We start from the raw sequence: 22163 nt of genomic DNA, 5'->3' as shown, positions 1-22163 counted from the left end.
TATATGTCATAGGTCTGTAGAAGCCTCTTGGTGAGGTTGACGTTCTTTGAAGGGCTTATCAGTAACATACCACCGGCCACTGAAATAGCAAATTATATTTAGAAAACACAATCCTGTTAAAAAAGTAGTTTCTTCAGCAATAATATTATAATTTGTCCAAACAATATAAAAAATATGGAAAACCTCCACTTTACACCCTCCGTAACTCCCGAACTGTTGATTTTAGAACAATTATGCATAGGACCTTTTTCGTTTCAAATTTAATGTAGAACATTTTTGTATAAAATATTGTTCACGCTAAACCGCTTAGCTTTAGAAATATTGAAGAAAAACGTAAAAAACTACTAATTTACCGAATTTTTCCCTCCTCTCCTCCCAAACCCTACGCTCAAAATGGTGCAACTTTTTACTGAACAATATGTTGACCATATAGAATAATTTGGTGTTGGAGGAAAACTTCAATTTGGGATGACGGCGTTAGGCCTTTTTTGGACCAATTATACTATACTACCTCCGTAACTTTGGAACCGTTCATTTTAGAAGGATTATGCATAGAACCTTTTTTTTTGTTTATAATTTAATGTAGAATATTTTTATATAGAACATTATTCACGCTAAACCGCGTAGTTTTAGAATTATTGGCAAAAAACCTAAAAACTCCTAATTTGCCGATTTCTTTCCCACCTCCCCCTCGCCCCGCCCCCAAACCCGACATTCAAAATGGTGTAACTTTTTACTGAACAATATGGGGACCATATAGAACAATTTGGTGTTGAAGGATAACTTTCACTTTGGATGTCTTTGGTTGGCCGTTTTTTGGATCAACTGTATCATACTATAAACTATAATATCCAACCTAGCTTTATGGTTCATTCCAGGAATATACGACTGTTTTGGATTATCGCGACAACGAATATTTCAGTGTGCAACATAAGAAGTACGAAAGTAAATGGCTCTAATAATTATTCCAATAAACAGCAATGTAATTTGCAATTTATTTTCGTTCTTCATATTTTGCACAATAAAATATTCGTTGTCGAGATAATCCAACACAGTCGTATATTCGTGGAATAGGGTATATCTAGTGATATATACAGGGTGTCCCAGACTAATTTACCCATTTAATATGGCGTACAAAAAATCATCCCCTAAATAATCATCCCTTAGTTACAACCCCTAACTTTAATTTTTTTAATAGCACCCTGTATATTTTTTTACAGTTTTGGGTGTGGTCTTTTATCGTCTATTCAACACATTTTTGAAAATAAAATCGGTTCGTAAATAACCTAGAAACTATCAGTTTATTTTTGTTAAATTGTGTGTCCCAGACTAATTTATCCAGGCTATATTTCTTAAACGAATAGAGATTTTCGAATGACACAAAAACTGATCTATTCCATTTGTAATACACTTTCATATGGCGTAGAAAAAATTCATCCCCTAAATATTCATCCCTAACTTACAGGGTGCTATTTAAAAAAATAAAGTTAGGGGTTGTAACTAAGGGATGAATATTTAGGGGATATTTTTTTCTACGCCATATTAAAGTGTATTACAAATGTAATAGATCAGTTTTTGCCCGTTCGAAAATCTCTATTCATTTATGAAATATAGCCTTGATAAATTAGTCTGGGACACATAATTAACAAAACTAAACTGATATTTTCTTGGTTATTTACGAACCGATTTTATTTTCAAAAAATGTGTTGAATAGACGATAGAAGACCACATCCAAAACTATAAAAAAATATACAGGGTGCTATTAAAAAAATTAAAGTTAGGGTTTGTAACTAAGGGATGATTATTTAGGGGATGATTTTTTTGTACGCCATATTAAAGTGTATTACAAGTAGAATATATCACCTTTTGTCCCATTCAAAAATCTCTATTCGTTTAAGAGATATAGCGTGGGTAAATTAGTCTGGGACACCCTGTATAATTTTGTATATATTACAATTTTATTAATTTTATATTTTTGTTCAGCTTCTAAGTTGCCTCTTTTATAACCAGAAGCTGAAGTCTGTACAAAATTGTCAGAAATTTCATATTACCTTAAAAAAATATGGAAAAATAGTTATAAACTATGAATATAGGTTTAATAAAATTCAGAGATGAGAAAGAGCAGGTTGGCACTCAAAACTTTAATGCATTTCAATGAAGAATACATTAATTTACAATGAAGCTGGAATGATCCCTGACGTAGGTGAGATGTTTGCGTCTCCTGCAAAGAATAAACCAAGTCCAAGTATTGCGCATACCGCGTTATTTTTAACTGTCTTGAGACTAAGTGCATACATTCCGAATTATGAAGGTAGCGCCAGATTTGTTTTTCTTATGTAACGTGATTTAAGTTCTAATTTATTAGTAATTTTTAGTCTTCTAATTATATGTACACTATTTTACACATATTTTATTTAGTCTTAAGTATTTAATTTATATTCCGTTATTATTATATTCAATAATTATAAGATGCACTAGAAATAAACAAACCACGACACTTCAATGTTACGAGGAGCACATTCGAATCATCATTTACAATGTATATATTTGTAAATCTATACGATGGAATTATACTGGATCAAACGGATACCAGAGAAACAACCCCTTCCCCCCTTCAGTAACTGAAATGCAAGAAGCAGTTACCAGATTGAAAAACAACAAGTCACCTGGATTCAGGCCCGTGCGCAGAATTCGTTTATGGGGGGGGGGGGGGGTTTTGACATATGTGTATTGTAGCGGAAGAGAAATCTTGGCCGATCCCCGTATAACAGTAAACACCTCGAGAATGACGTAATCGGATGTGCTAGGCCTCGCCGGAGAATTCTGGAAGGTACGTCACGTAGGCGGAACAAGCCAATAGCTCGAGATGGGAGTCGATTGTTCCAGAATAACAACTGGGTATAAATACGGGCATATTTTGTGAATAAGTTTTAGTGTATAAGATAAATTCGTCTGTAACTTATATAAATAAAGTCGTATATAAATTACGAACCGCTAGTTTTATTGTAATTAGAAGTAATTACACTAATCACGCTACAGTTGGTGTCGGTGTTCGGTAAACTTAGTGCGATATAAATAAGTGAATTACAGAGAGACTTTAAAAGACTTTTGAACTTTATTCGTCGGGAATAACCGGAGTGCGTTGATTGTTCGGTATTCGGAAAGACTTAAAAGACATTGTGAAAAGTACGTGTGTGCCGACTAAAGATGTTGCTAGAAGAACTCTCGCTAAAACAGCTCCGTGAACAATTAGAAGAGTACGAGCAAGATGCCAGTGGGTCCAAGAAAGTCCTGAAAGCACGACTCGACGAGGTCCTCAAGAAGAATGGAGAGGACCCAAAGACGTTCCACTTCCAGACAGCAGAACAAGCGATCTTATCGAAATTTGAAAGTGTTTCTCAAGTAATTAAAGAAGTTAGTAGACAGAACAACGAGAAACTTGAAGAAGTTAGTAGAAAAAGCGACGAGAAATTCGAAAACGTTGCTAAAAGATTCGACGAGACTTCTCAAAAGATTGAAGAAACTTTTAAAGAGGTCTGTAGGCAAAACAACGAAAAACTTGAAGAAGTTTGTAAACAGAACAATGAGAAATTTGAAGAAGTTTCTAGAACATTCGATAAGATACAGAAAAGTGTAGACGACAATAAAGAAATGTTAGAAGAGAAGATCAAACAACTAGAGACTATGGTAACCAATACGAAAGTTCTACCTTCAGTTAATGCAGTAGTTTTGGCCGTAGAAGAGAAGATCAAAGAATTAGAGAGCATGATAACCGATACAAAAGTGCAACCGTCAGTTAATGCAGTAGCTTTAGATCCTGTAGTGAAAGATGAAACACCGAGAGACGAAACATCGCATCATATGAGATTTAAATTACCACCATTCGATGGGAAGTCCTCTTGGTCCATATACCTTAGACAATTCGAAGCTATTGCGACCGCCAACCATTGGACCGAACAAGAAAAGGCTGTTTCCTTGACTGCTGCTTTGCGAGGTGATGCTGCAGATATATTAAGATCAATTCCTAAGGGTCAAGAAAAATGTTACCAGACCTTGTTCACTCGTCTAGAAAAACGCTATGGAGATGCCCATCTACAACAAGTATACAAAGCACAACTGAGAAATAGAAGTCAACGAGCAAGTGAGAATCTGCAAGAATTTGAAGCAGATGTGGCTCGTGTGGTGCGGTTGGCTTATCCGGAGGTGCCAGACAGCGTTTTAGAAGAAATTGCGGTAGATACCTTCGTCAATGGGCTGAAAGATAATGAACTACAGAAAGCTTTACGACTAGCAAGACCGAAAGTTTTAGATGAAGCACTTGCTATTGCCTTGGAACACGAAGCAGCTAGCCAAGCTTCACGAAACAATCGAGTAATAACCGTGGAAAAAGGCGATAAGAGAAAAGATGAACGTTTGGTGGAAATGGTACGGAGGGTGATTCGTGACACGATGCCGAAGAGACGCATGAAGAGGGCTGGAAGAGTTGGTTCAAATACAGATGCTTCCTCGATACGGCCATGCAGTGAAAGTTGTAATCACCGGCTTAAAGTAGATGAACAGCTTTGCCCTGTGAGACGAACTACCGTCGTTAATGAGCAATGGCAGCCACAACAGTTACAAGAAGCCCAAGAAGACGATCCGTGTATAAAAAGAGTATTGGATTGGATGCGTCGAGGTGAGAGACCTAGTTGGCAAAACATTAGTGCATGTAGTCCGGAAGTCAAGGCCTACTGGAGCCAATGGAATTGCCTGATACTAAAAGATGATCTTCTGTACAGAACCTTTGAGAACGATGATGGTACAGAATCTAAGCTTCAGTTGATTGTACCTAAAAGTAAAGTGTCAGAAGTATTGCGTCAGTTGCATGACGGTACATCAGGTGGACACTTTGGTATTACGAAGACTCTGCAAAAGGTTCGAGAACGGTTCTATTGGGTGAACTGTAAAGATGATGTAAGAAGATGGTGCCAGAAATGTGAACTGTGTGCATCCGGTAATGGTCCAGTTGGTAAAAAGAGAGCACCCATGAGACAGTTCAATGTTGGCAGTCCTATGGAAAGAGTAGCAATCGACATTGCAGGTCCATTTCCAGAAACTGATGCTGGAAATAAATACATCCTGGTAGCCATGGATTATTTTACAAAATGGACTGAGGCCTATGCATTACCAAATCAAGAAGCTGCTACCGTTGCAGAGGTACTTGTTAAAGAATTCTTTAGCCGATTTGGTGTTCCCTTGGAGATCCACTCCGACCAAGGGCGAAACTTTGAGTCAGCTCTTATCCAAAACGTTTGTAAATTGATTGGTGCCAATAAGACCAGAACAACACCCCTGCATCCTCAATCAGATGGGATGGTCGAGAGGATGAACCGAACGATGGGTAAACACTTGTCCAAAGTTGTATCTGAACATCAGCGAGATTGGGACCAACACATTCATTTATTCCTGATGGCCTACCGCTCGGCCGTAAATGAAACTACAGGTCAAACACCAACCTGCCTGATGTTGGGTCGGGAAGTTCGGTTGCCCTGCGACCTAGAGTTTGGCTGCGGACCTTCCGAGGAACATGTTGCAGGCGAAGACTACGTTGACCGCCTGAAATTACGAATGAACAACATTCATGAACTTGCCCGACAACACATCCAGATAGCCAGTGACAGAATGAAAGATCAATATGATTCTCGATGCAAGAATGAAAGCTTCGAAGTAGGTGATCTTGTCTGGCTTTATAATCCGCAACGTCGTCGAGGCTTATGTCCTAAACTGCAAAGACAATGGGAAGGTCCATATGAAGTTAAGAAGAAAATAAATGACGTAATATATAGAATTAAGAAGTTGCCAAACGGTAAACCAAAAGTTATTCACATAAATCGTCTTGCACCATATGCTGGCTCAAATGAAACAGAAGAAGCACGAGTCCTCCAACAGGAGATGAAAGATGTCGCACAGCCAAGTTTTAATCAATTTATGTCAAATTACGCAGCGAGAAAGAGTGCTAGATTCGGCGTGACCACAGAAGTTCAGCAAGATCTGTTTGGTGTTCCAGAAAACGTCTCTCTGGCCCACTGTGTTGCCCAAGACCTCGAGATGACTAAAGGAATATCGTCCGTATTCAATAGAAAGTTCGGCCGCCTGGACGAGTTAAGAAATCAGCAGCCTAAAATTGGAAGAGTACTGCGATTGGAAGATGGTCCTCGATCTTTGCTGTATATGGTGACCAGAAAGTCTTATATGGACACGCCAAGCTACGAGAACATATGGCGTGCTCTAACTAATTTGAAGAAAATCGTGTGTAATTATGACATCAAAAATTTGGCTTTACCAAAAATAGGCCATGCAGTAGAAAATCTGGATTGGAAGATTGTGAGAAGCATGCTTGAAGTGGTCTTCAGAGGAACTGGTGTACAAATCACTGTGTGTTGCATGAACCCGAAGATGTCGTGCCCTTCAAAGACAGTAGACTGTTATTTCTTCTTGAAGGGTGTATGCAGAGCTGGAGAGTCGTGTAGATTCCGCCATCCTGGGCCTTCATTTAGAGTTGCTGATCGAGACGCTCAGATCTTAAGAGGGGAGCAGTGTAGCGGAAGAGAAATCTTGGCCGATCCCCGTATAACAGTAAACACCTCGAGAATGACGTAATCGGATGTGCTAGGCCTCGCCGGAGAATTCTGGAAGGTACGTCACGTAGGCGGAACAAGCCAATAGCTCGAGATGGGAGTCGATTGTTCCAGAATAACAACTGGGTATAAATACGGGCATATTTTGTGAATAAGTTTTAGTGTATAAGATAAATTCGTCTGTAACTTATATAAATAAAGTCGTATATAAATTACGAACCGCTAGTTTTATTGTAATTAGAAGTAATTACACTAATCACGCTACAGTATCATGTTAGGTTATGAAGTTAATAAAGAATAATAAGAAACTTTTCTTATAAATGAAGACATTTTATTGTGTCTTGGTCTTGACTTGATATTCAGTTATTATATAATAAATTAACTCTGCGAGGTGTAGAAAAAAACTTCTCCAAAACTCTTTGCGGATCGACCTCGACATCGCGATGTATATTGAGCGAAGCTAATCCGTTCAGCCGATCTTCAGACATTGTTGACCTGAGGTAAGTCTTGAGGCGACGAGGAGTTGGCGTAGAGATAGATGCTAGTTTTGCATTGAAGTGAATGTGAAAATTTTGAAAATAATTAATTATTCGTAGTTAATATAAAATTACTGGTTTTGGTGGTTAATATTATTTAAATATGAGTGCCAAGAAAGCTTACACTAAAAGAACTTTCTTCGTACCGGGATTTATATCGAGTTATCGTTCCGTTAAAAAATTCAAACGGGAACTTAACGAAGTTAATAGACTTTTTTATAATGATTTGTCTTTATGTTATTTATAACGTTCATGGATTATATTCGTTTGTATGTTATTTCGTTCGGTGTAAATAAAATTTGTGTATTATCTACCTATTATTGGTTTTTATTTTAACATTTTAACCTGAAAATGGTAGTGATAATCGGAGGATCTTGAAAGTTTTTCTGTCGAAACAATTCATTTTTTGAGACAAAATATGCTTTGCGTTTCCACTCCTTCTTACAGGTCTCCATAATCGATACTATCGATGGTTGCATTCACAATGACACTGATAATAGGAGGTAAAAAAGGCGGGAAAATTCAAAAAAAACGTGCACAAGATCGAGAAAGTTGAGAATATCGAAACAAAAATTGACAACAAAATATTTATTATCAAGTCAGTTTGACTTTCGTAGAATAAGGACTATTGCTAGTGGAAAATTATGTGGAAAAATTCTCGATGGGGGGGGGTTAGAACCCCCAAACCCCCCCCCCCCCCTGCGCACGGGCCTGCCTGGATTATACAATATTAGCGCAGAATTAATAAAAGAAGGCGGAGACTCCCTATTGAATGCGATACACGAAATAATAGTGAATATATGGAATAATAAACAACTGCCACAAGACTGGAATAACGGAGTAATTATTCCACTACATAAAAAGGGAGATCAGCTTGAATGTAAAAATTACCGGGCAATAACGCTACTGACTGTGGCATATAAAATACTGTCAAATATTGTGTATGAGCGATTGAGACCATATGCGGAACAAATAGTTGGGGGATATCAATGTGGTTTCTGCAGGCAGAAGTCCACAATAGATCAGATCTTCGTCTTGAGGCAAATCTTGGAAAAGACTAGTGAATTTAATATAGACACACATCATATCTTCATTGATTTTGAGAGTGCTTATGCTAGTATCCATCGAGAATTTCTGATCCACGCCCTAAAAGAGTTTAATATTCCAACTCAACTCATTGATATAGTAAAAGAAACACTTAAAGTACAGAGCCAAATTCGAATTCAAAACGCACTAACAGATACATGTTAGAACGGGCCTACGACAGGGAGATGCCCTATCCTGTATTCTATTCAACATCACATTAGAGAAAATAATTAAAGAGTCAAAAGTCAACACCAGAGGAACAATAATAACAAAAATTGTACAAATATTGGCATTTGCAGATGATGTTGATATCATAGCTAGAAGCAAAAGAGAAATGATAGAAGCATTTAATGCGATAGAAAGAGCGGCACAAAACAGTGGCCTCAATATTAATGAAATAAAAACCAAATATATAGACTAAGAGCCGTATAGGAAAAATTTGCTAATCATTTTAGGCACCATAAAATTCCATAACTTAAATAGTAGAACCTAAAAGAAAACGTTTGAACACTGTGCCGTCACTTTTCAGTGGCACATGCGTCGACAGTGGCGCATCAAACTTTTCACTTTTGGACCGGATAAATAAATTATTTTTAAATTGACGGCATTAAGACGCAAGGAAGATATTAAAAATATAAGACATAAAAACTATATGCCGTACAAAAATAATGGTTCTGCAACATAAAAAAAATTTCATTTTCCGCATATTTTCATTAATAAAAAAATTATAGAAAACTGTACGGCATGCATAATATTAAGTAAATATATATATTTTAAAGTTATATTTTACTATGCCGTACGAATCTACTGGCTGAAACAGTTTTAACCCTTATGTAAATTTTCTCATTTCAACCCCTATTGACAAAAATTATTTAGAAAAGTACGGCACTGATTTCAGAGTATTACTTATGCTCTAAAATGATGAAAAACTTGAGTGCCGTACAAATTATTTGGCAAAACAATAATTATTCCATAATTTTGAGTGTTCTATACTAAACGCCATTTTTTGTAGTGAAAAATTATTATTTCCTCAACGGCATAAATTTTAGAAGCTAGTTATTGTATTTTATAAACTGTATGTGAAAATGCCGTACAAATATATTGACATAAAAAAATTGATGGTGAATACAAATAATTATTTTTTTTTCAATTTTACTATTTGGAAAATCCATTTCCCAGCTACTATAATAATATTTAATATCATATTTCCACATAGTTTTAGAATATTCTATGACTAATAATGACAAAAATGTTCATGCCGTACATTTTTAACTATAGGGTTTCCCAAAATAAGTAGTACTTCCAAAGTAATTTTTATCACATTATGAAATCATACATTCCTGTACGGCACACACTTTATAACATTAACATCATCAAATGATGATGAAAAAATATAATGCCGTTCATTTTTAATGGAACATTTATATATAGTGGGGTTCAAATTTTGGTTTTTCTCGATAACCCTGTTTTGTCAAAGTTCCAGGCATTCCTATGCACACAAAAATTTGACAAACGTTTACTGTTTTTCTCAAAATATGTTTAATACTATAATTGATCCCAGGTACTGAATATTTAAATGTGTTATTTTTACTATTAACTGAAGCAGGTTCACACCAATGCACAGAATTCTCAGATTCGTCGCTTGAGGTTCCCAGAAAAAAAATTATCAATCGTTACAATTTCAATTAATCCACATAAAGAAGGATACTTTAGAACCATCGATAAATCTGGATCCTTTGACCCCACCAAGAGTTAGATTGACCAATAACTCGAATAGTCGATATCTTTTAGCCAGATTAAGGGAACCGGATATCTTGAAGGCCATTAAAATTCATCTTGCTTTTCTACACGACCAACCTGCATCAGTATTTTATGATGGGTATACCAACACAAGTGTTAAACTGTTTCTGGCTTCCGAAGGACTTCCGACTAAGAATGAAGATCTAAGAAAAATTCTTCTAGAATTCAACGATGCTTATGGAATCGGTGCAGATGAAGTAGACGCTGATCTTGCTGCTTTTAGGTCTTTTCTCACTTCGGAAAGAATTATTCACCTGCAAAAATCAAGGGAATGTCACCGAAATTATTATTCCACTAGCTCTCCAAGACGAAATTTTTAAATAATACGACGTGTTCTGAGGAACTAGAAACCTCGAATAATTTTAGTGATGACAACTTTAGTATGGTTCTGATTAATATTCGTTCTATAAGAAATAAAACTGACGAATTGTTTTTGTTTCTAGAGGAATTAGGATTTCCCCAGATAGTTGCTGTTACAGAACACTGGCTTGCAGTCAACGAGCCTTTTTTTGTAGAGAATTATACCACAATTGCTAGGTATGATCGTCCAAACTCAGCTCATGGAGGCACCCTAATTCTTTCTGCAAACAATGATTTTTCTCTGATAACAAAATATGACTTTTTGTTGAATGAAGCCTTCTTTGAATTTTCCTTAGTTTTTAATAAAAATATTAATCTTTACATTATTTGCATCTATAGATCACCTGACTCTTCCGTGGAACTATTTTTTCAGAACCTGCTAAATTTGTTAGATGACTTGCCTCACAAAAGCAGAAAAATTATATGCGGAGACTTCAACATAAATTATGCTGCTGCTTGTGCTACCCAAATGTTCTTGGTCAACATATTTGAATCATATGGTCTCTCCATGCACGTTAATTCTCCTACAAGGATTACAAAAACTACATCTACCCTAATTGATTATATTGTCTCCGATTTCTCACCCCTTGATGTTTGCTCTACAGTTATTAATGCGGAACTATCGGATCATGAAGCAGTATATACGAAATTTAACATCTTCAGCAAACCCTCCTCGAAAACCCGACGTTTAGGTAGGATTTTTTCCGCTCGGAATTTTCATAAATTTCAAAATTTATGTTTAACTTCTGACTGGCATTTTCCTTCTACGGACGTGGACTATAATTTCAGTGATTTTTTGGAGAAGCTTGTCTGTATCTTCAATAAGGCATTTCCTTTAATTACGATTAAGCCAAAACGTCGCAAACCCTGGACTACCAAAGGTATCCGCATATCAGCAAAAAATATGCGTTCACTACTTTATATCAAGAAATTTACTATCAACGTCTCTGTCACTCAATATATCACCAATTACAGAGTCACATACTTAAAACTCATCAAATCAGCTAAAAAAGCCTACTATCAAAATCGTCTGGGAAGCTCCAAAAGTGTTGCAAAAGAAACTTGGTCCATAATAAACGATCTTCGAAACAAAACCCACGCAGCTCAAACATTTGCCCTTCCAAACCCTGAAAATCTAAACGAATACTTCATTAACGTGAGTAAAAATATAACATCCACTATTCAGTCTCAACAAGATCCCATTTCCTATCTCCCTAATTCAGAAATTGTCTCGAATTCATTCTTTATAAGACCAATCTATAAATCTGAATTGATCCAAACGATCAATAGTATCAAAAGCAAATCATCTTGTAGTACTGATGGACTATCCATAAAAATCTTCTCAAATCTCACAGATAATGTGTTAGAACTCCTCGTGTCACTAATTAATGATTCCTTTGAAAACGGTAAATTTCCAGAGTGCCTAAAGACAGCCATTATTATTCCTCTTCATAAAGGTGGCGAAAAATCTAATGCCTGCAACTATAGACCTATTGCCCTACTACCGGTACTCTCCAAAATTATTGAGAGGCTCATAAAAACCCGACTTATGTCCTTTCTCTTTGATAACAATATTTTATCACAAAATCAGTTCGGCTTCTTAACTAATAAATGTACAACTGATGCCATGTTTTCTGTAGTTCACGAGGTTTACCAAGCACTAAACAATAATCTTTATACTGCCACTGTTTTCTGTGACTATTCCAAAGCTTTTGATTGTGTAAATCACAACATTTTGATTAAAAAACTGAATTACTATGGAATTCGAGGTATTTCTTTGAATTGGTTTAAATCTTACTTAGATAATAGGAAACAATTGGTTAGAGCAAATGATACTGACTCTAGTCTCAAAAACATTATATGTGGAGTACCACAAGGTTCAGTATTGGGTCCTCTACTTTTCCTGATCTTTATAAATGACATCACTAATTTAAAAATCGATGGAAAAATGTTTCTTTTTGCTGATGATACCAGTATCACTTGGAGCAACTCAACTATTGCAACTCTTCATGCAACTATAACTTCTGATCTTCTTACGATAAAAACCTGGTCTGACTCTAATTTACTCTCCTTTAACGTGGATAAAACGGTAGCATTATCATATAAAGGTGCTCTTCAACCCCTGCTTGTGAATAGCAGCCAGATCTCTACCGTTGATTCTGTAAAATTTCTTGGTATTCTTTTAGACAGCAACCTCAAATGGTCCCTTCATATCGATTTGTTAAGTAAGAAACTCGCCTCGGCCTGCTATGCCATAAGATCTGTTTCGAAGGAACTCAATTTAGCATCTTCTAAAATAACATATTTTTCTTTATTCGAGTCTCATCTTCGATATGGTCTTCCTTTTTGGGGGTCTAGTACAGCTGCCCAATTTGATGTTATTTTCAAATTACAAAAAAGAGCAATAAGATATCTGTTTGGCCTCAGAAGAACAACCCATTGCAGAAGTTACTTTAAAGATCACGAAATTTTAACCCTTCCATCTTTGTATATTTTAGAAACTGTTTGCTTAATTCGTAAACACATGCATGTCTTTCCAGCAAGGCCTCATCATGACTACTCCACCAGAAATTCAACTTTTGATGTCTATTTACCTATCCCGTCTTCTGAGTTAGTAAAGAAATCTATACTATATTCCGCAAAAAAACTATACAACCATCTCCCTTTACAACTTAAATCTGCAACATCCTTTCTCAAGTTCCGTAAAATGACAAAAGCTCATTTATCTAAAAGACCATATTATTCAGTAGAAGAGTTTCTTAATGACTAACTAAGAAATCACAGTAATGTACAAGTAACTAAAGTGTATTTATCTATATTTGGGTGTCACATACAGCAGCTTAAACTTATTAGTTCCTTTGTTTGTGTTTTATTATATTATGTTGTAGGTTCAATTTTGCAATTTATAGTAATTTTGCAATATATTGGTTTTTGTTTTTTTACTTCACTTTTTTTAACTTGTTTATATATTTTTTTATTGACGATTTATCTAATTTTATAAAATTGTATTTGTTATTGTTATTGTTATGTATATCTTTTTCGTGAATCTATGTTAAGCTTTGTCCATAAAATTGTATAATTTTCAGTGACAATAAAGCATATTTCTATTCTATTCTATCCACATTTCAATTAATCCACCTAATCCTTATTGAGCACGGTAATTCAGTTTTTTTTATATGTCGATTTAAGCTCTTACCTTAGTAGGAAAATAACTGAAATACATGGTGTCAAAGTTAAAGTTTTTTTATTTATTCTTGAATATTTCCTGGCCGGCATGGGACAACAACACGAAATTTTGTTAAGCGGGGGTTTTTTGAAACGGGAAATCTAAATTCGCCACCAAAAATGATGTATCACCCAGAGGGCGCCACATACGTCTTTCAGCGCTCATTTAATACCTCCAATTTTTGTATCCCGCACTCTACATACTTTTTGAGTCAAAACTTTTATTCTCTTAATATTTTTACTTAAAATAGATATATGTACTATATTCATCTCGCTAAACTCAACCGTTTTCGAAATAAACGAATTTTAAATCTGTGATGCAACAGTAGTTATATCCGAAAAATAAACTTGAAACCATAACTGTAATTATACACATAGTTTCAAAAGTTATGCATCACCCCTCTAATTCACGATGTTTGCGCTTTTATAAATCCGTATCTTTATCATATATTTAATGGATCTTTTTTATAAAAAATATACCTTTTTTGGTTTTTTATTTTATTTGAATTCCCATTTAATTGACCTGGTTTTACCAAGGTGTAAACATTTGAAAAATTTATTCTGGTGAAATTTTTGAAAACGTGATTAAAATGAATCATACTATAATTTCTGAGTTGGACCGTATAAGAATTATCGATTTAGTTAAAGAAGGCCATTCACAGCGGTTCATGGCGGAAAGAGTGGGTGTTTGGAGACGGATATGGAATAAGTTCCTGGAAACAAACTCAATACGGAATAGAGCTCCGTCTGGTAGACCTCGAGTTACCACTGATCGACAGAATAGATATATCAGAATTTCCATCCGTAGAAATTCTTCTGTCTGTACCAGCCCTCCAAAGAGAATTCAGGCATGCTGCAGGAGTCAGAGTATCGTTGGCTACAATAAGAAGAAGAATTGGTGCTACTTCGGTATGCGGTCTACGGCAGAGTTTCTAGTTTGGTATGCGGTCTACCGTCTGATATGCGATCTACGGCAGTTTAGCTGATTCGGCATGCGGTCTACGTACAAAAACAAATTAGAGAAACTATTACAAACTTTTTATTTATTATTTATATTTATACTTTACTTTACTTGTCATACTTGTGCTTTACTTCACACTTCACGTGTTATTCTGTCTAAATCCCGAACCGAGGATTAGCGGCGTGTAATTTGGGTTGCCTATATAAACTTGAATCAACGAAATGGGCCTTGAGTGTTAATTTAAAACGCTGAAAAGACCGTTTAGTGATAATAGGTTTGTTCCAACACGACCGAGAACCGTCACGAAACGGTAACGCTTCTGCGCAGTAAACAAAATCCGTTCCAACAAAAATATGATCGTCATCGGATCGTCCTTCCCACTGTTCCAACAAGAATTGTGATCTTTCGGTGACGGTTTCGTGATGATCATTTCAGTAATCGGGCAAATGCATAATGTGCTGGTTGGACTGACTTGCGCACTAGGATTTAATTCTTTAAAGTTTTTGAGCCTTTGATCGACTAAAAGCACACAAGCTGTCACCAACAAAAATGACAAATATATGATTACCGTCATGGGACGATAACTGGGCGATACAATTACGAACATGCGCACAACAAACGGTACAAGTAGTTTCGTGACGGTTTCTGGACCGTCCAAAAGTTCATGTTTGAACAAACCCAATAAAAAGGGTGGGTTGTGATTGCGCGCAGCGGTCAAATACCTCCTGGGCCTGGATTCCGTGCACTGTAGATATCTACAGTCGCCTTCTATCGATGTCACGTGTCATGAAAATATTTGAATTTTTAGCTTTAATTGAATTATTTTCTAGTTTTGCTAGGTTATACTCTAATTGATGCTGAAGTGACACTTAGTAAAACAAGAAAATATTTGAATTAAAACTAAAAATTCAAATATTTTCATGACAATTGCCATCGACAGAAAGCGACTGTAGATATCTACAGTGCACGGAATCTAGGCCCTGCCCTGCGGTTCTCTCACTCTAATACCCGTAAGTTGGGTTTGGACCGAAGGGTTAGGTCTTCCTCCTTTCAGGCAAAAACCGATATTTACTGCGGTTGCATGATATTTAATATTAAAATAGTATTGGATGTGGTAGAATGTAGACTCTTTGTATAATTACCAATTGAACAGTGAAGCTGTTAGTAATAATAAAATAGTAATGTTTGTAATAGTTTCTCTAATTTGTTTTTGTACGTAGACCGCATGCCGAATCAGCTAAATTGCCGTAGACCACATATTAGACGGTAGACCGCATACCGAAGTGGCACCGAAGAATTTTAGACTCAGGTTTGAGGAGTGGTCGACAAATAAGAGTTCCTCAGCTACAACCTAGACATGTTTTGGACCGCCTCCAGTGGGCTCAAGAACACATACATCTCCCTCAACAGTTTTGGAATTTTGTGCTTTTTTTCAGACGAGACCATAATTTGTTTAAATAGTGATAACCGGCGAATTCGTGTGTGGCTAGTTAGTGTAGCTCTTGTTGGCTCTCTCCACACACGAATTCGCTGGTTATCACTATTTAAACAGATTCTGGTCTTGTCTGAAAAAAGCGCAAAGTTCCAAAACTGTTGAGGGAGATGTATGTGTTCTTGAGCCCACTGGAGGCGGTCCAAAACATGTCTAGGTTGTAGCTGAAGTACTCTTATTGGTCGACCACTCCTCAAACCTGAGTCTAAAATTCTTCTTCTTATTGTAGCCAACGATACTCTGACTCCTGCACCATGCCTGAGTTCTCTTTGGAGGGCTGGTACAGACATAGAAGAATTTCTACGGATGAAAATTCTGATATATCTATTCTGTCGATCATTGGTAACTCGGGGTCTACCAGACCGAGCTCTATTTCGTATCGAGTTTGTCTCCAGGAACCTATTTCATATCCGCTAGATGTCACTCTAAGAAACACCCACTTTTTCCGCCACAAACCGCTGTGAATGGCCTTCTTTAACTAAATCGATAATTCATATACGGTCCAACTTAGAAATTAAAGTACGATTCATTTTTAATCACGTTTTCAAAAATTTCACCAGAATAAATTTTTCAAATGTTTACACCTTGGCAAAACCAGGTTAATTAAATGGGTATTCAAATACAATAAAAACCAAAAAATGTATATTTTGTATAAAAAACGAGGGTAGGTCGTCGTACAGGAAGTAATTATTATAATATCAAAGACTCCTACGATTTCCTTTATAACTACCTCCCCTTGTTCGTAAAATGGACTGCTCCGGACTTACTTAACCTAGCCACCACAAACCATACATACTCATAGACCTTTCACGACCATGTTAATCTTTTGGATCGAATTAACGCCACCTCTTGATTGGAATGGGAACTAAATTGACAAATTTTAGTTACGTGGGAATTTCAAATTATAAATTTTGCGGGATTTTTGATGAAATTTCGCAGGAAATTAAAACAACAGAAAGACAATTCAACTTTTTATTCAATGTTTTACTGAAAACTTCAAATATTCCAATTTGTTTTCAAAATGCTAAACACTACTGCCATGTGTCACGTGAAATTACTGATGTGTAATATTGAGTTGAATGAAAATTTTTGAAAGAATTTTGTAGGATGGTTGTTTAGATAAATACCTTATAATCTTTTACAAACTTCCAAAAATATATAGACCCGAAATGTTGATGACACACTTGTCTATTGGAATAAACTGTTTCAGGATCTATTATATTGTTTTTTTAAATGTGGAGAAACACAACAAGGAATGATCAATGTAAACTAAAAATTCTACTCATATAAACGGAGAGGGGTTAATACCATTGATTAAAATTGTGATTAAATCTAATTAAAAACGTAAAACCACTATAATAAAATAATAATTATGTCACAAACTGTAAAATAAAAAGTAAATAACAAATTAATTTAATTGTCAACTGTCAGTTGTTAAATATGACAAAAGAATTGACTGACAGCGACATCTCTGGATTGGAATGGTAACTAATTTGCTGTCTTGACCTTGACAATTTACGTGAAACGTCTATGAGTATGTATGGTTTGTGCTAGCCACCACCTAGCTCCAGTGCAGCTGTACCTAGATGCAGTGAATTTTAAAAATCTTCACGGAATTCCCGCGCATCACAGACCATATATACTTATAGACGTTTCACGACCATGTTAATCTTTCGGATCGAATTAACGCCATCTCTTGATTGGAATGAGAACTAAATTGACAAATTTTAGTTACGTGGGAATTTCAACTTATAAATTTTGCGGGATTTTTGATGAAATTTCGCAGGAAATTAAAACAACAGAAAGACAATTCAATGTTTTATTCAATATTTTACTGAAAACTTCAAATATTCCAATTTGTTTTCAAAATGCTAAACACTACTGCCATGTGTCACGTGAAAGCACTGATGTGTAATATTGAGTTGAATGAAAATTTTTGAAAAAATCTTGTAGGATGATTGTTTAGATAAATATTACCTTATAATCTTTTACAAACTTCCAAAAATATATAGGCCAGAAATGTTGATGACACACTTGTCTATTGGAATAAACTGTTTCAGGATCTATTATATTGTTTTTTTAAATGTGGAGAAACACAACACGGGATGATCAATGTAAACTAAAAATTCTACTCATAAAAACGGATGGTTAATAAAATTGATTAATATTGTGATTAAATCTAATTCAAAACGTAACACCACTATAATAAAATAATTAAACCACAAACTGTAAAATAAAAAGTAAATAACAAATGAATTTAATTGTCAATTGTCAGTTGTTAAATATGACAAGAAAATTGACTGACAGCGACATCTCTGGATTGGAATGGTAACTAATTTGCTGTCTTGACCTTGACAATTTACGTGAAACGTCTATGAGTATGTATGGTTTGTGCCGCGCATCGTTTTCTTTTAGGTTTTACTATTTAAGTTATAGATTCTTACGGTGTCTAAAATCATTAGCAAAATGGTTTTCATCCTTGATTATTTTTTTTTAATTAATAATCATATTATTATATATAATAAATATAAAATATAATATTATTATATTTATACAATATTATTATATAAAAAAGAGGTACTTTGTGTATACGAAATGTGTAAGAACGTAAGAAGTTGCTTTTTTCTTGATGAATAACCAATCGCGCCTAAAGAAGTATAATTTAAATAAAAATTAATATTAATTTTTCAATTTTGGGTTACTATGTACTAAACACTTTCTTGTGTTGAAATATTTTAAAAATATACAAGGCTTTATTGAAAGTTAAAAAATAATTTGTAAGGCAAAGTAAACAAAATAGATTGTGAGGTAGCCGCGCGTACAAAAATTTAAAAACAATGCATGAAAAAAAACAATGCAGTTAATATGCAAACGATTTTGGAGGCTATTTGCTTCATCGTGCCACAATATTTATACGGGATTAGCTTTTTAATAGTCTATTTTTAATAAATTGAAAAAAGGCAACAATTTTTTTACTAAACCTTAAACGGAAAATTCATTTTCCTACTGTGACCTCATGTGCCATTCAAAATGTACGGCATAATAATTTGGGGACTATTTTTATATATAACCTTCTAAATGTTTTGGTTTTAGGGTGCCTGAAATAAATTACCTTATTCTACGTAAAAAGTGGGGGTTGAGCAAGGGTTAAAACTGCATTTGGGCCAGTGAATTTGTACGGCATAGTAAAATATAGTTGTGAAATAAATATATTTACTTAAAATCATACACGCCGTACAGTTTTCTATAATTTTTTTATCAATGAAAGTATGCGAAAAATGAAATTTTTTTTTACGCTTCAGAACCAATATTTTTGTACGGCATATAGTTTTTATATCTTATATTTTTAATATCTTCCTTGCGCCTTAATGCCGTCAATTTATAAATAATTTATTTATCCCATCCATTAGTTTAAAGTTTGCTGCGCCACTGTCGACGCATGTGCCACTGAAAAGTGACGGCGCAGTGTTTAAACGTTTTCTTTTAGGTTCTACTAGTTAAGTTATAGACTTTTATCGTGCCTAAAATGATTAGCAAATTTCACCTATCCCGGCTCTTAGTCTAATATGAAGGCCAGCAAATCGACAGCCAAAGAAACCTACAGACAGGGCCCCCGTAACCGAGCGTGCAACGCGTGCGGCGCACGCGGGCGTAACCCCAAAGGGGCGCTAAACCAAAGGTTTGGTAAATAAGAAATATTTATTTTAAATGAGATAATCATTTTTTATATACAATTTTAATTATTTCATGAACAGCTAGAGAAGTCGTAAAAATCAAATATTGTGTTATTACTGAAAAAATAATTATTCCCGTCCTGAAATGTTGAACTTACTCTGTCAAAAATATATTACATTTTGTTGTTTCTTTCTAGTTTTTTTCTTTGAAGTAGATTGAATTACGCTTGATATACCATTCAATCGATTTTATGTTGTAAACTAAAGCGACACTCAAAATAGTGAAATAAACATCAAATCACACTCCTTGACGAGTAGAAACATAAATTAACACTCATAAAACGCAACTTGGCAGTTTAACTCCAACAAAAACACAACTTGCTGGATCAAGCAGTTTTACTCGTATAAAGTGAATCTTTTACTCGAATTTATGATAATAACCCTTAAGTAAACAAATACTCTATGAATTATGATTATGTATTTGACTTGAGTATCTTTTCCCTTTTCGTCTATGAGTGTATTAGCTAGAAACATTATATTTACTGTTACTGGTGAACGGGTGGTTTCCTGAAGTGAAAGGTTTAAAATTTTATTTTATATTGGTGTTAATAATTACCTACGACTATTATTGCAATATCCGTTGGGTTTGTTCTGCCCTGATTTTAAACTTTTGTTTTCGTGTAAAAAATAGTGGCCAATCTTTTTTATTTGTTGTTATTTTAACTAAATGAAAAGTATCATAATCATTGCATAGAATAATAATAATTCATTTTAAATAGTTATAATCGGGTTTCCTCTTATAAAATAAACAATTTACAATTTATTTTGAAAAAAAAAGAAAATAATTAAGACATTGTGTCTGCGTAACTTGGAACCATATGGGAAACTTTTTTATTATTAATTTTACGGAAAAAATTTATTCTTCATAAAATGCTTTGTATAGTCTAAAAACCAAAATGCAACCAAATATAAAATTGTGTCAATCTTATGAGTATCACAAATATGAATTTCGATTAAGAGTACCTTATATTTCACAATATCGAAAATTATTATTATAAAAAGTTGTTTGGAATTAATTAAAAACTATGTTTTAATATGCAATTACATCCTTTTAATTGAAATTTTTTTTCTCAAATTACAGATACCCAACTCCCTTTTCATTAATTACGAATAATGCGATAACTCTTTTATTGTTGCTGATTAGTTAGTTAATGCTAATAAAAGAGTTATCACATTATTTGTAATAACTGAAAAGGGCTAATTATTAATAATAAAAGACATCACATTATTTCTAATAAATGAAAAGGGCGTTGTTGAAAAGTACCATCAAATCCTGTCAATTTTTTTCAATTTTATATGAGATATATGTAAAGAAATATGAGTTTCGATCAAAAGTAAAGTGCCTTTCTAGATCACAATATATTTCAATTAGAAGGATGTAATTGCATATAGAAACATAGTTTTTAATGCTGAACTTTTCAATATTGTGAAAACTAAACGTGCTTTGCTCTTGACCGAAATTCATATTTTTTGACATACCTCGTATAGGATTCATAAAATTTGATATTTGATGGTTGCATTCTGAGTTCTAGATAATGCAGAACTTTTTATGAAGAATAACTTTTTCTCGTAAAATTAATAATAAAACAGTTTCCCATATGGTCCCTAGTTATGAAGATACCCTGTATAAAATTTGTTTGGGAACTTTGAAATGACAAAATATTATTGTTTATTTACTTAAATGTATATTTTTAATTTAATATGCAGGGTGCTTCATTAATGTTGCAAAAAATTTAAGGGGAAAGGCGCAAAATGTCGCCGGTCGAAATTTTCAATGTGTTTTAAATGTATTCATTTTTTTCGAATCCTGAGAAAACTAATAAGTATTTTTTTTTTAATTTAAACGCAGAATGAACTATAACGTTATTGCCGAGGGCCGCCAGTTCCTTAAAATAAATAAAAAGTTTCTTTTGAATTAAATGTTTGCAATTATTTAAAATCACACTAAAGTTTCTCTTTTATTTTCACCCATTTAACTTATTAAAACAAACATTATAGAAGTTTTCAGGAACTTTCGGCCTCAGTAATAATGTATTTTTTTCATTCTGGATTTAAATTTTTCAAAAATATTTATTAGTTTTATATGTATAGTAGATTTAAAGGGCGCTAAAATATGTCCCGCACGCGGGCGCCAATCAGCCTTGCGGAGGCCCTGCCTACAGAATCTGACAATAGGAGACTATAACATCGAAAGCGTAAAAAATTTTACATATATCTAGGTTCACTAGTCACCGCAGATAACAATGTCAGCGAAGCAGTCAAGAGAAGAATATACAGGGTGCGCCAAACCTCTGGTCTTCTTTGATTACGGCTAAACTATGAGATATACAAAAAAATGTTTATAACAAAACT

This window comes from Diabrotica virgifera, chromosome 9, assembly GCF_917563875.1.
Source record: "Diabrotica virgifera virgifera chromosome 9, PGI_DIABVI_V3a".
Taxonomy (NCBI): Eukaryota; Metazoa; Arthropoda; class Insecta; order Coleoptera; family Chrysomelidae; genus Diabrotica; species Diabrotica virgifera.
This window is presented reverse-complemented; position numbering follows the sequence as displayed.